Genomic DNA, 15,036 nt, shown 5'->3' with positions numbered 1-15,036 from the left:
TAAATAATTATAATTTAGGAACATTTTCTAAAATTAAAGATGCCACAAAACTCCTCCAAAGAGCATCCATTATACCAGGAAATATTTACCCACATTTGTCAACACTGGAATATACATTACTTAAGTTGCGGAACTTAAAAAAGAATTCCTATAGTCACTTTTAAAGGGAAAATGGCATCAGGCTCTAGCCACTCCATAATAGTCAAGAACAGATGACAAGGGAGTGATAGTTACGAGATCCTGAAAAAGACAGTGTAAGCCAAGGACAAACTTAACAGTCCTCAAAAACAAATGTTTTAGTTGGATAGTTTTGAGCATGCAAACTTTCTATCTGGGGAAAACTACTGAAGAAAAATCTTAGTCAATTCAAATATGACTGGTGAAACTATAAGAAAGCTTAGTGCCAATAAATCTGCACTATGCAAATGTTAAAGGAAGTTCTTCTAGCAGAAGAAAAATAACACCAGATGGAATCTTGAAAAAAATAGCTCCAAATATGGGATATTTGAAGGTAAGAATGAAGGAGATTTTTAAAAATTTTATTTAAAGGAAAAATTGGAGGAAAAATAATAATGTATTGTTGAATATATAACATGTAGAACTAAAATATAAAATACAATTTATACAAGAATAAAAGGGAATATATGAAAGTATAAGTTCTTATGTAGGAAGAGCTATGTTACTATTTGAAGTCAGATTATAATGAGAGAAGATGGACATTATTAACACAAGAGCAGCCATTAAAATTTAAAATTTAGCAGGAGGCTAACAGGCAATTGGAGATAAAACAATATACTCAATATTTTTGTCTAAAGAAAACAAAAAATAGGGGAAAAAGGAAAATCAGCAGATAGAAAACAAATAACCAGATGATTCTTTAAAATCCAACCATATGATACATTAAGTGTAAATGAAACAAATACTCTAATTAGAAGAGCTTTTCAAAAAGAAAATTTAACTTTGTGCTGTCTAAACGAATCTCATTTTAATTTAGAGATTAAAATAGGCTAAAGTAAAAAGAAAGAAAGATGATATAATACTACAAAATTATTCAGAATAAACTGGATAGCTGTATTACTATCTGGAAAAAGAGACTCTAAACATAATATCACAGATTATACAAGAAATTTCATAATAATAGGTTATTAATCAAGAAGATATAATAATCCTAAGTGTTTATAGCATTTGTAACAGAGTTTCTATATATATAAAGTTAAAAAAAAGAATTGAAAATACAACAGACAAATTTACAATTTTAGGTGGGGATTTTAAACACTCCTCAGTAGTAATTCATAGTCTACAGGTAATAATGATATAGAAGACTTAACATAGTTAACTTGCTTTAATTGACATTTATAGAACACTCAACAACTGCAGAACAAATATTATTTTCAAGTGCACATGGTACATTCACCGAGAGGTAATAATTAGTAATCAGATGAGTTTCAATATAAAAGTTTGATATTGCATACAACATGTTCTCTTATAATAATGAAATTCATTTCATAAAGGTATTTGGAAAATCTCTAGTATTGGGATGTTAACATACTTCCAAATAAAATAGAAAATAAAAGAAATAGCATGGGACATTTTAAAATATTTTGAACTAAATAAAATTAAAAGGCAACTTATTAATAATTGTGGAATATAGTGGTTTGCTATACAATTTTTGCTATACAATTTTAGCTTTGAATTCTTATACTGGAAAAAAATAAAGGTCTAATATTATAATCTAAGTTGCTCTCCTCAGAAACACAAAATATAAGACCAAAGTATGTCTAATGTAAGTAGATGAAAAGAAAATATAATAATAAGTCAATGAAAGAGAAAAAATATAGAAATGTCAATAAAAATTGATGCTTTGAATTGAATAAGAAAATTGATACATCTTTGTATATCAATAAATAATAAAAGAGAAAATATAAATGACTGATTCAGAAATAATAGAGGGGATATGACTAAAGACATTAAATGAATTATAAAGATTTAAGATGAGCAACTTTATGACAATAAAAAATGCACATATTCATTGCCACTCAGCATATGAGGTAAAGTTGTAATTTAAAATTTGATGTCTAATTTTATTATCTATGTTCTTAATTGTTATATGAATTGCTGCCAATTTTATTGCTTTCTTTTAAATATTTCAAAAACTATAACTTATAGAATTGCCAATAAGTAGAAAACTTAGATACTACGTTTTCCCATCCTTTATTTTATTTCATTGTAAACATGGCTTTTATTTAACTATTTATATTTTCTTTAAGTAATAAAATTTTTAAGAAATTGTACAGGTTTCATAACATTTTATTGTCATCCTGTGTTTAGATTTTTCTGCCAGAATGGAAAAAAAAAAAAAAACATATTAGTGGGCTAAAGAGAGAGGGAAAGTGAGTAGAAGGGATAACATGTAAGAATGATCTAATATTAGAAATAAGTGCATTTTTCAGCAAAAGAAACTACCATCAGAGTGAACAGGCAACCTACAAAATGGGAGAAAATTTTCACAACCTACTCATCTGACAAAGGGCTAATATCCAGAATCTACAATGAACTCAAACAAATTTACAAGAAAAAAACAACCCCATCAAAAAGTGGGTGAAGGACATGAACAGACACTTCTCAAAAGAAGACATTTATGCAGCCAAAAAACACATGAAAAAATGTTCATCATCACTGGCCATCAGAGAAATGCAAATCAAAACCACAATGAGATACCATCTCACACCAGTTAGAATGGCCATCATTAAAAAGTCAGGAAACGACAGGTGCTGGAGAGGATGTGGAGAAATAGGAACACTTTTACACTGTTGGTGGGAGTGTAAACTAGTTCAACCATTGTGGAAGTCAGTGTGGCGATTCCTCAGGGATCTAGAACTAGAAATACCATTTGACCCAGCCATCCCATTACTGGGTATATACCCAAAGGATTATAAATCATGCTGCTATAAAGACACATGCACACGTATGTTTATTGTGGCACTATTCACAATAGCAAAGACTTGGAACCAACCCAAATGTCCAACAATGATAGACTGGATTAAGAAAATGTGGCACATATACACCATGGAATACTATGCAGCCATAAAAGAGGATGAGTTCATGTCCTTTGTAGGGACATGGATGAAACTGGAAACCATCATTCTCAGTAAACTATCGCAAGGACAAAAAACCAAACACTGCATGTTCTCACTCATATGTGGGAATTGAACAATGAGAACACATGGACACAGGAAGGGGAACATCACACACTGGGGCCTGTTGTGGGGTGGGGGGAGGGGGGAGGGGCAGCATTAGGAGATATACCTAATGCTAAATGACGAGTTAATGGGTGCAGCACACCAACATGGCACATGGATACATATGTAACAAACCTGCACATTGTGCACATGTACCCTAAAACTTAAAGTATAATAATAATAATAATAATAAAAGAAATAAGTGCATTTTTACCTAAGAAATTTATTGTTAAATCTATGATTATATATTAAAAGAGGTCTCTGATGATAGTCTGTATAACCCATGATGGTATCCAAAATGTAGTAACAAATTTATCTTATAAAGACCATCTGACTCATTTCAGTGGTGCCGTTAAAATCATTGATTTTTAGAACACATAAATGAATGGATAGTTTGTGGCCCATTTTATCATGACTTAAATTGATTAATTTATTGACTACCTTTCTCCTCTGGGCAGAAATATTCTTATCTATCTCCTATCTGTCACTCAATAAACTAACCAGGACTAATAAGTACTTCTCACATCTAAAGATTTAATTAGAACAAGAATAAATAACTGAGAGAAAGTGTTAATACACAGAGAAAGAAGTCCAGTCAGTTTGAGCATCCACCTTCCTTACACTGCAGAGTGTGTTAGTTCAAAACTCCACTTGAGCGTCTCCCACATGCTGGGATAGGTACCATCATGCAGATGCTTCCTAAAATTAGCTAGTAGGTGAATTTATTTTACCAACAACTTAGTCACAACGTATGATAAAAAGGCCAAGTATTCTAAAATGCCACACATGTTGAGGCATTCCTTTCACGAAAGGCATCAGAACATCTTTGCGCAGGGATTGTTGTTTAGGTGGGACCTCTAATGAAGTTCAGGTCTATCCAGCAAGGAGTAATGAAGAAACAGGGAGTAGGAGGTAAAGCAGTACAATATAAATAAGCACAGAAAGCAGTGAATGGCAGGTGTTTTGTGATTAGTATATAAATACACTGGCAACACAGAGGGTAGTTTCAGTGACGAGGTATTTTGACATCAAATGCAAAGCACCTTTATCATTATGCTGATGAGTTTAGAAAAGATTAAATTGCAATTATGGTTGGGGTCTTCCACAACAGTCCAATTGAGAATGAAGATCTTAAAGGTCATTATCATGGCTGGAAGGAACAGAAGATAACAGAAAACAAGGGAAAATTTCATTTTGAAATGATGTGGGGAAATCCATATTTTATGTCAGAATTTTTGGTTGTTCAAATTAAACCTTGAAAAAAATTGAAATATGTATTCACTTGTAAATTTAGAACATCTATATAAGACCCCATAAAAAAGCTAAGCGTTATTCATCCATAAAAAAAGAATGGAATTCTGTCATTTGCAGCAGCATGAATGGAACTGGAGTTCATTATAATAAGTGAAATAAGCCAGGCACAGAAAAATAAATATTGCATCTTCTCACTCATTTGTGGGAGCTAAAAACTGTATCTCAATAGGTAGAGAGCAGAATGGTGGTTACCAGAGGCCTGAAATAAAAGAGAGGAGGAGGGGGATGAAGAAAATTTGTTTAATGGGTACAAAAATACAGCTAGATAAAAGGAATAGGTTCTAGTATTTGATAATGTAGTAGGAAAATTATAGTTAACCACAATTTATTGTATATTTAAAAATAGATGAGAAGAATGGTAATGTTCTCAACACAAAGATAAAATAAATGTTTGAGATTATAGATGTCTCCATTATCCTGATTTGATCACTACACATTGTATACACATACCAAAATATCACATGTAACCTAAAATATTTACAACTATGATATAGCAATTAAAAAGCTAAGTGATAAATAAAATTTTGATAAAATATTTTAAAACAAGTAATTAGCTGAAGTGTTGATATCTTATATAGATAGGCATGTGTGTATATTTAAGTATGTGTGCACATGTGTTATATTGATACAAAACATAAAAATGCAGGTTTTGCCATTGGAAGTGATAGCAAAAACAACTATTACTTTTACGCAAACTTAGGGTGTAGAAAGTTTAAAGTCAACAACCCAATAGGAAAATAAACAAAGATTCTTGATATGGTTAGGCTGTGTCCACACATAAAATCTCATCTTAAATTGTAATCCCCCAAATCCCCACATGTAGAAACCATGTGGCAGTAATTAAATCATGGCGGCAGTTTCCCCCATGCTGTTCTTGTGATAGAGAGTGAGTTCTCACGAGATCTGATGATTTTGTAAGTGTTTGGTAGTTCCTCCTGCATTCATTCTCCTTCCTGTCACCTTGTGAAGAAGGTGCCTTGCTTCCCTTTACCCTTCTGCCATGATTGTAAGTTTTCTGAGGTCTCCCCAGCTAAGCTGAACTGTGAATCAACTTAACCTCTTTCCTTTATAGATTACCCAGTCTTGGGCAGTTCTTTACAGCAGTATGAAAACAGACTAATACAACTCTGAATAGGTACTTCACAGAAAAATAAATACAAATAACAGAAATATTCATAAAAACATGTTTAACTTTTCTAGTAATAAGTTGCAAATAGAAAAGAACATAAACCATTATTTTTGCTATTTAATTGTTAAAACTGAAAATGTCTGAAATAGTGCAATGTTGGTGAGGTCGTGGGAAACCAGACATGTTCTAGCATTCTGCAGTGGGTAAGGAGACAGGCTCTGAAGCATTACGAAGAGGATTCAAATTATTTTCTAGCTGAGTCACTTTGGGTAATCTGCCTATCGGATCTTAGCCCTCAGTATTTCCTCTTTCTGAAATTCGCTCACTCAGTCATCACCATGGTTCTCTACCTCACTTGATGTAGTTTGCTACTAAAATACTAGCATATTATAACTGTCAACCTGATCACATGTTTAAAGTAGCAACACCAAATTTTATATTATTACCCACCATTCCTTACTCTATCTAAATTTACCTGTTAATCCTTACCAAGACCAAGAAAATGTATTTATTTTAACTACTTATCTCCTCTGGTAGATTATAAACTCCATGACCTTGGGGCTTATGCATGTCTTCATTCACCAAACAAAATAGTAAACATAGCAGAGCAGACATTCAATAGCTATATATTTTTGAAAGAATATCTGACCTGTTATTATTATCAGATAATCAGTGAGAGAGTTTAAGTTGGAGTGAGATTATCATATATCCAAAAGCTATTTTTGAATAAATGAATACATGAGTAATAAACAGCTGGGGGCCTAATTTTTCTTATTCATAAAATCAGGATAATAACAACTGCTTCCTGTGGTAATTTTGAAGGTGTTTAAATATGATTCAATGTCTAGCACAGTTTTTGCACGTAGCTATCACTAAACATGTAATTGAAATTTTTATTTCTTATTGCTTTTCTACAATTTCAGTAATTTTCGTTTTTGAATAATCAAATTAGTGAAAATAATTTATTTTAATGCTTCCTTAGGACTGTTTTCTTTCTTTCTAAATGTATCTTGTTTAGGTCTTCTGATTGCATATATCATTGTTTTCAATATTTATTTTTTTATATTGCTGTAGGTTAGTAAAGGTTTTAAATTGCAGTGGGTCTTCATTAGGAAATTACATTGAAAAATATTTTGGGTAGTAGAGTTTATGAGGACTAAGCTCTGATTTTTATCTTGCCCAAATTCCTACCTAAGGGGTCTGGAGAGTCATGTCCTACAAATCATAAATTCTCATCAGGTTGGTTATGTAACCCTATAGATCGTGACTTACTTTCCAGCGTGACTCTGACATATCATTACGAGACAAGGAAGAAAATAAAAATATTTCACCCCAAAACGTGTATCTTTGCCATATCTTGAAATGGCCCTGCAAAGCTGTATTTTGTAGGGGAAAATTTGCATCTGTGAAGAATCTCTATGAATATAGCTAGATCTTTTTCCTTTGGGCCCTCTCAATCCTAAAGAGATTAACTAAAAGTCTAGCACTTTAAAGATCCAAATACAAAACATTTGTCATCTACTGACTCTAAGGGCAGCCACTATAAGACTTCAAAAGAACCTTGGTCTCCACAATCTTTTGTCTTAACCTGAATATTTCTTTTCTATCCATCCTAGGTCTTTAGACAACTCAACCAACTGTCAACCAGAAAATATTTAAATTTACCTATAGCCTGGAAGCATTCCCCCCTCCCCAGCCCCTGCTTTGAGTTGTCCCACCTTTCTGAACCAAGCCAATGCACTTCTTAGATGTATTTGATTGATGTCTCATGCCTCCCTAAAATGTATAAAACCAAGCTGTGCCCCAACCACCTTGGGCACATGTTCTCAGGACTTCCTGAGGGCTGTGTCACGGGCCATGGTCACTCGTATTTGGCTCAGAATACATCTCTTCAAATGTTTTATAGAGTTTGACTCTTCTCATTGACATTTAAAATACTGTTGAATAATGAACTTTAATCACCATTGTTATGATGATTAACAATTGCAGTAACTGAAGGATACAGACTGTCTGCTTCAATAGTACAAACATTCTTTGATAGAATTATTTTCTGCCCAAGGTTATGTTCATTTATTCCAAAGTACCTAGGACAGCAGGTTTACAAAATGTAAAATTTAAGAAAGGTTGCTATATCTGATCTTGATACATTATTAGATATTTTCAGTGTTCCTGGCAATATTTTGTTGTTGTTCTTTCAAATTTGCCGTCATGGCAAAATGATCATAATACAAATATTTTTTGTTTTATTCAAGGGGTTGGGAACTGTCTGATGACAGCTGCACACTTCTACTCATGTGATTGATTTCAACCCAACTCAGATAGTGGTTAAGGAAATTTAAGAATTATAATCTCATAGCTAGAGGATATTTGACTTTACATCATTCTGTGTTCCAGTAAATGAACCCTGAGAATTAGGCCACCCTAGAGAGACTTTATAACCTCAGGCTGACTCTGATTTTGGAAAGCCATTTACTTTCAGTGTCCTCATGTATAAAATGTGGACTGCTTGGATAATCATCACTTCTTATCTAGATCTATGATCCATTCCTTTATAACTTGCTTTTATGACTCCATGAGTGGGACACCCAGTTCTGCATAACGATCTGCAAATCCTTGCTGAAACTCTGGGAATTTCCTTGAGTGATTGATTAAGATATACAGTCAAAGGAAGAATATTTTATAAAAGCAGTTTTGGTAATCTTGAAAATTTTTGTGTCAGTATAGAGAAATATATATTGCACCTCTAAGGAACAGTTGAAAATGTACTTCTTTAATATTTTCACATAGGTCATATCGCATTAGTCAGAATTATTCTCTCCCGTGAATTCCTACTTTAACATATGCATCAGTCATATGAAATGTTAAAGACAGGAATTTTTTTTTCACCTAATCCTGATTACGTCTGATCAACCTTTGTTTATAAACATATTTTGTGAGAATTTGAAACACTTGAAGTCAAAAATTGAAAAGGTTCTTTTGAAGAAAATATGGACCCAATGCATAAATTTTATCAAAATCTTAATGTAATCATATCTCCTAAAACCTGGAATTAAATGTCTGTCTTTCATTGTTCAAAAACTAAAACTTATTTTCAAAATAGTTTCTGATGACTCTGAGAAGAAACATTTGCCTGAACATGTTAATTATTTTATTAACCCTTGTTAAAATGTTATGGCAAAGAGCAGGTTAGGAAACTATTATGAGTGAAATCATTTCAGTTGCAATGGTTTGCAGATTAATTTTACCAAGAGATGCTGGCACCCCAGAACATATTTTCTCATTACCATGGGGAGGAGTGAACAGTAGCAAACTTTAGCTCATAAGCAAGGACCACAGGACAAGAAGCTTTTAACAAATAACATAGATCTGATGGGCAGAGCTTAAATAAATAAGAAGAAAAAAGATGTCTTGAATTTTGGAGGAGGAAATTTTTTCCACACTGAGTAAGCAAATTAATTGAGATACAGGTGAAGAAGCTCTCCTCTGGTGAGTTCCATATTCAGAAAAGGACAGGGTTCCCTAGAATGCCATCTTTGGTCAAGAAATGCTAGAGAGTTCTGTTCTCAAGTCCCAGGCATTTTTCCACTCTCTCTCCTATATTTTCTTTCCACTTTCCAATGAGCAAGTTCTTAAAGATGTATTTTTTAGCAAGGAATGCAGTTGTTATTTATTCTCATTACTGTGAAGACTAAAGTTTGAGAATTGTGGGAGAGTCTTACAGAGCTATTAGCCTCTTTGATGTCTTGCAAGATTACTGTTTTTGTTCACATCTCAAATACTAATCTGTTTTTCCTATTTATTAGAATTATCCATACTTTCATCAGATCTTCCTTTTGACTAAAGCTACATACATGAAAAGAGGGAACATTTTTGGGGGAAAAATTTAGTTGTTCCTCAAAATATTGGTGTTTGCGACGCAATGAATAGGCGATTGCTTAGTAATACATGTTGTTAATGAGGTTTTAGCTTTTATTTATACCTCAAATCAATTTATTTGGGTGATTTAAAAATTCAGGGCTTTTATCTCTTTGATCATATCATGTTTATATCCTGAAATATATATTTATTTCTATCTTATCATCACTTTCATGTAACATATCTGTTCTCTATTTAGACACTATTACCATTTTGTATACGTCTTTTTGGTAAAAAAAAAAAAATCAAAAGCTGAGTAAATAGGATTCCCAAGGTGAGATCAGATTAAATAATACCATTTTACCCTGAAGTCTAGAAGTCATTTGAATCTTCCTCCATATTCTATATATTTATTAACTGATAAGAAGCAAATACTACAATATGTCACTCTTATTCACATGTCTCACTTATGTCTCACTTGAAATAGTGTAGATAATCTAAAATAACAAATATTGGAAGGCTGAGGCGGGCAGATCACAAGGTCAGCAGTTTGAGACCAGCCTGGCCAGCATGGTGAAACCATGTCTTTACTAAAAACACAAAAAATTAGCCAGGCATGGTGGTGTGCTCCTGTAATCCCACCTACTCAGGAGGCTGAGGCAGGATAATTACTTGAACCAGGGAGGCAGAGGTTGTGGTGAGCCAAGAACAAGCCATTGCACTCCAGCCTGGGCAACAGAGCAAGATTCCATCTCAAAAAAAAGAACAAATAATCTTGAAATAATTTACATTCATCTTTGTTGGGTGTGATAAGTTTTGTAATACTTAAGTACCAGTTTCTGTCTTACTAGTTGATTTTTTTTGTATTCTAATATTAAAACGTACTTGTTAATGTATATTAAGGTTAAGCAGCTAGGTTAACAAAAGCCAATCTGTACTGAATTAATATTACGTACCCTTCAACAGTTAACCTACTAATTAATCTCATATGTTAGAAGATCTACCACATCCCAGCCTCTGGTCTAGAATAGAAATAAGGCATCATATATTTCTTGCTCTTTCCAATTCATGCTCTCATCCCTTAAGTAGACTCTCATTTCTTTAAGGAAAATTTTTCCAATTTCTCAGACTATTACTCAATGATACAGACAGTACTCTGAACCTCTCTTCCACATTATAGATATCTTTTGAGAGTACGTATTCATGAATGCAAGCACCAAGATGAAGGTGCTATGGTTTGGATATTTGTTTCCTCCAAACCTCATATTGAAATTTGGTCCCAGTGTTGGTCGTGGGGTCTGATGGAAGGTTTTTGGGTCGTGGAGGTGAGTCCCTCCCAAACAGATTAATGCCCTCCCTCGAGGTGAGTGAATTCGCGCTCTGTAAGTGGCCTCCAGAGTTGGTTGTTTAAAAGAGAGCCTGGCAAGCCGGACACGGTGGCTCACGCTTGTAATCCCATCACTTTGGGAGGCTGAGGCGGGCGGATCACGAGGTCAGGAGATCGAGACCACGGTGAAACCCTGTCTCTACTAAAAATACAAAAAATTAGCCGGGCGTGGTGGCGGGCGCCTGTAGTCCCAGCTACTCGGAGAGGCTGAGGCGGGAGAATGGCGTGAACCCGGGAGGCGGAGCTTGCAGTGAGCCGAGATTGCGCCACTGCAATCCAGCCTGGGTGACAGAGTGAGACTCCGTCTCAAAAAAAAAAAAAAAAAAAAAAAAAAAAAAGAGACCCTGGCATCTCCTCCATCTCTCATTTGCTTCCTCTCTGGCTGTGTGGTCTCTGCACACTCAGGCTCCACTTCACTTTCTGCAATGAGTGGAAGCAGCCTGAGGCCCTCACCAAATGCAGATGCCTAATCTTGAACTTTTCTACCCATCAGAACTGTGAGTCCAATAAACCTTTTTTCTTTATAAATTATCCAGACTCAAGTATTCTTTTATAGCAACACAGAATGGACTAAGACAATGGGAATTTGGTCTGCCTACTTTAGTACTAGATTCAGGAACAGTTCCTGGCAAACAGTAGATGCTCAGTAATTATCTGTTAAATGACATCAAGTCAGGCAATATTTAAATCTTCCTCTAGACTATTGGAACAATAGAGAAGTGATCACCTTTTTGTTGTCTAGTGCTATGCTTAATATGGGGTATGGAACACGGTAGGTGCCCAGTAGATATTTCTTTTTATGAACGTGTTACTTTATTACAAAGAATGTTGTAGCATTATAAGCATGCAGTTAAAATGGAAATTGTGGGATTCCTAAAATCAAGATACTTTTAAATGTAGGATATAATTAAAAAGATGACTAATTTTTACAAAGCTGAGATAAGAAGCATACCCAGGATAGGAGGTAAAATAAAAGAGAGCTGAACTGTGTGAGCTACACAGTGTTGTATTATGTTTCTTTAATTTAGGATGAGATCCTCAATAGCTCTGCCCCTCAGGACCATTTAGTACTTTATTTTTTCTTATCTCTGCTGCTTCACATAAGATGTAATATTTAAGTAAAAATCACTGTTCAGTGAATACTTTTAAGAGCTGAACTGTTTAAAATAACTAAACTACCTCACTTGGTTTCAAACACATTTCACTATAAATATGTATTAAAATCAATAACATAAAATTAAAACAGACTAATATCATAGGAATACTATTTCATATGTGATTGGTTAAAAGGCACTTTTATAAGTATTACTTCATTATAAAATGTGATATTTTTCTAATTACTTAAATCCCAAAATCTTTAAAATTATTATGTAAACCTGATCATATAGGAAGATCTTGATTGGAATTAATGTTCATACCTTTTTGGAGTTTGGTCAGTATACTAGGCTGTGAGTTTACTTATCTCATAGTTGTCATATTTATTACTATCTAGGTACAGTATACACTAATGCCATAAGCAATGTGGCTATATTTTTGCATAATTTTTTCAGTTGAAAGTAAGAGAAAGGAAAGCAGAAAGTTGGTATAATATTTCCTGTGAGGCATAAAATATATTTCTGCTTATACTGAGTGGCATGGGCATTTTTTTGTGTTTTATTTATTTTTTCTTATCATTTATTTCTATAAGTAGCCCACATACATCACTGTAGTGACCAGTTACTGGGATAGTAAATGGTGAAGGATGAGCATGTTTAGGGAGAGAAAATGAGTTTAGTTTTGAAAATGTTTAATGTGTCTGTGAAATATTCAAAGGGAAATTTCTAACAGACATTAAGATATATCATTCTGGAAATACGGTTGGCATTCCATGTTGGAGATACAAACTTCAGATCACTTGAGATCATGAAACAACGAAAAGATGGAAAAAAGAGATGTGGTGTTAGAAGAAGGAGAGTAGTTATATGTGTTGAATGCTACTGAAAGTTCAGATCTTTAAAGTGCTTAGTATGGTTCTTGGCATGTGAAGAATGGTCAGTAAATATCAACTATAATAATGACCCTGATGATTCTACAGCCAAGAAAGAAGAGGGCATAAGATGTCCACTATATTTCTTCTGACATTATCTTCAAAATCTCAATTATGCATAGGTGAGAACACAGCTGTTTATAACCATCCCCCTCTCTCCCTTCATTTCTTCTTCTTTCCAGAATTCTCTCCTTCCTTCTTTCCTCCCCTCTTTGCTTCCTCTTTCCTTTATTTCTTTCATTTTCTTCTAATCATTTCTTCTCTTTTTAAACAACTTGGTTTCTTAATTTGTTTACCATGTCACTGGTTTTGCTGTCTATAGAATAAATTCTAAACTCTCTGTGTATGAATATTATATAGTTTAGTAATTGAAATTTATTCTCCTTAAAATATTTCCATGTTTGTCTTATTTTCTTATATGTTTAAATTTCTACTGATTTCTTTATATAAAATCTGTTATCTAATTATTGTATCTTATACCTGTTTTATCACACACTCTTTCTTGCATTTAATTGAAAATTGAATGCGGTGCTTTCCAAAATTTTCCTCTGATTTTGGTAATCCTTTTCCCCCTGAAATTGATTCTTCATCTCTGAAATTTGAGTGCATTCTTTATCTTGGCATGTTGAATGCAGTATTCATTTTCTTTTATATGAAGTATAGTCTAGAACTTTTCTAATCCTATTTATTTTTGAATGTGGAAATATAATCAAGTATAGTTTTTGCCAGCAAACGGTAAGTTTGCTTTGCTTTTCCTTTTACTGTCCATATATGTGCTATAAGAAACCTCTTCTCAGGTAATAAATAGGGATGTACACCTATGAACAACCTCAAGCTCAATTTCGAGCCCCTGTCTCCTTTATATGCCTCTCTTGGAGAGAGGATTTTCCTGTGTTCTTACTTGCTGCCTGGTGGTCATAGTACTTTTTGCATAGTAAGCTGAAGCCAGTTACTCTATCCCTTGCCAGAAGTCTCCAGTGAAGATCATAAAATACTATAACCCACCCTGTTCATTGCTTCTTGCTTTTCATTCCTTCCTAGTCTTATAATTATCAACGAGGCAACCTCCTACTGCCTGTCCCTTTCCTTTTCTTGCCATTTTTCACTGATGATACCTTTGCCCCCAGTTTGTATTTTATGGTTATTTCACGGGATGTTGAGAATAAGGATTAAGTATTACCACATAGCGATAATCATAACAGAAGGGCTGTGTGTGCGTATATACTGTGTGTATCAGGCTTGGTTTGGGGATTTTTCTTTTGCTCTATGTATTCAGTTACTTATATGATTATGAGAAGCATCTCTGAAGTCTATGACAGCCATGAGAACCACTTCTTGTTGAAACCTTAAAGCACATGGGCATGATCTTTAAAGATTCTAACAGATCTAATTATTTTCACACAATGTTACGCACTTTTCAACTCTATTTTCTAGGTCCTAAATTATTTTTCAAGCTGAGAAGAGCATCATCAACATACTTAAGGTATGGATTAAAGAGATCATTTTCAAGTTCACTCTATTTTATCTTCCTTTTATAATATTCATGTTCCTTCTGACAAATCTATTCATTTTCACATTTATAAATTTCCCTAATTTTTAGTCTTTAAAATTTCTAATCACTATTTGCATATTAAAAAATACATTCAGTTCAATATTTTAGATATATTAGCTCTTGGTTAATGGTATTTTAACAAAAAATTGCTGAGTTATACATTTTGCAAAGAAAATAATAATTAGTTTTTCCCTATTGAAGTTATACAAAATTTTGCTCTTCTGTATTGGAATTAATGTAGTGCAATGCTTTTCTACTCTTGTTTGCTCGAGTAATAATACTTTTCATTCATGGCTACAATGTTAGATCCAAAGGGTTGATGCAAACCCTAAATCAGAAACATCAAAGACCTTCCCAACAATGTTTCAATCTGGATTATAATAAGTGTTACTTTTTTCTCTTTTCTGGTGAAAATTTCCAAGCATGTGAACCCCAGCTTACAAGCAGCTATAACTTCTGTTATGAAAATAGATTTGACATCTTTCTTCCCTGCAGTTGCTTAAGACAAGAATATTTATTTCATAACCAAGCAAA

General features: G+C 33.6%; 1 long non-coding RNA gene and 1 other non-coding gene across 2 annotated transcripts in view; both read right to left on the bottom strand.

The window, feature by feature from the left end:
- LOC134732763 (uncharacterized) overlaps positions 1–15,036 on the bottom strand; it is a 212,295-nt gene that overhangs the window by 74,585 nt on the left and 122,674 nt on the right. The gene's annotated exons all lie outside the window — the stretch shown is intronic.
- LOC129465083 (small nucleolar RNA SNORD81) lies at positions 6,319–6,395 on the bottom strand. Its single transcript, XR_008651862.1, has one exon. It is a non-coding gene; the product is annotated as a small nucleolar RNA SNORD81 (small nucleolar RNA).

Source organism: Symphalangus syndactylus, chromosome 16 (genome assembly GCF_028878055.3).
Source record: "Symphalangus syndactylus isolate Jambi chromosome 16, NHGRI_mSymSyn1-v2.1_pri, whole genome shotgun sequence".
In the NCBI taxonomy this organism is placed as follows: Eukaryota; Metazoa; Chordata; class Mammalia; order Primates; family Hylobatidae; genus Symphalangus; species Symphalangus syndactylus.
This window is presented reverse-complemented; position numbering and strand designations above follow the sequence as displayed.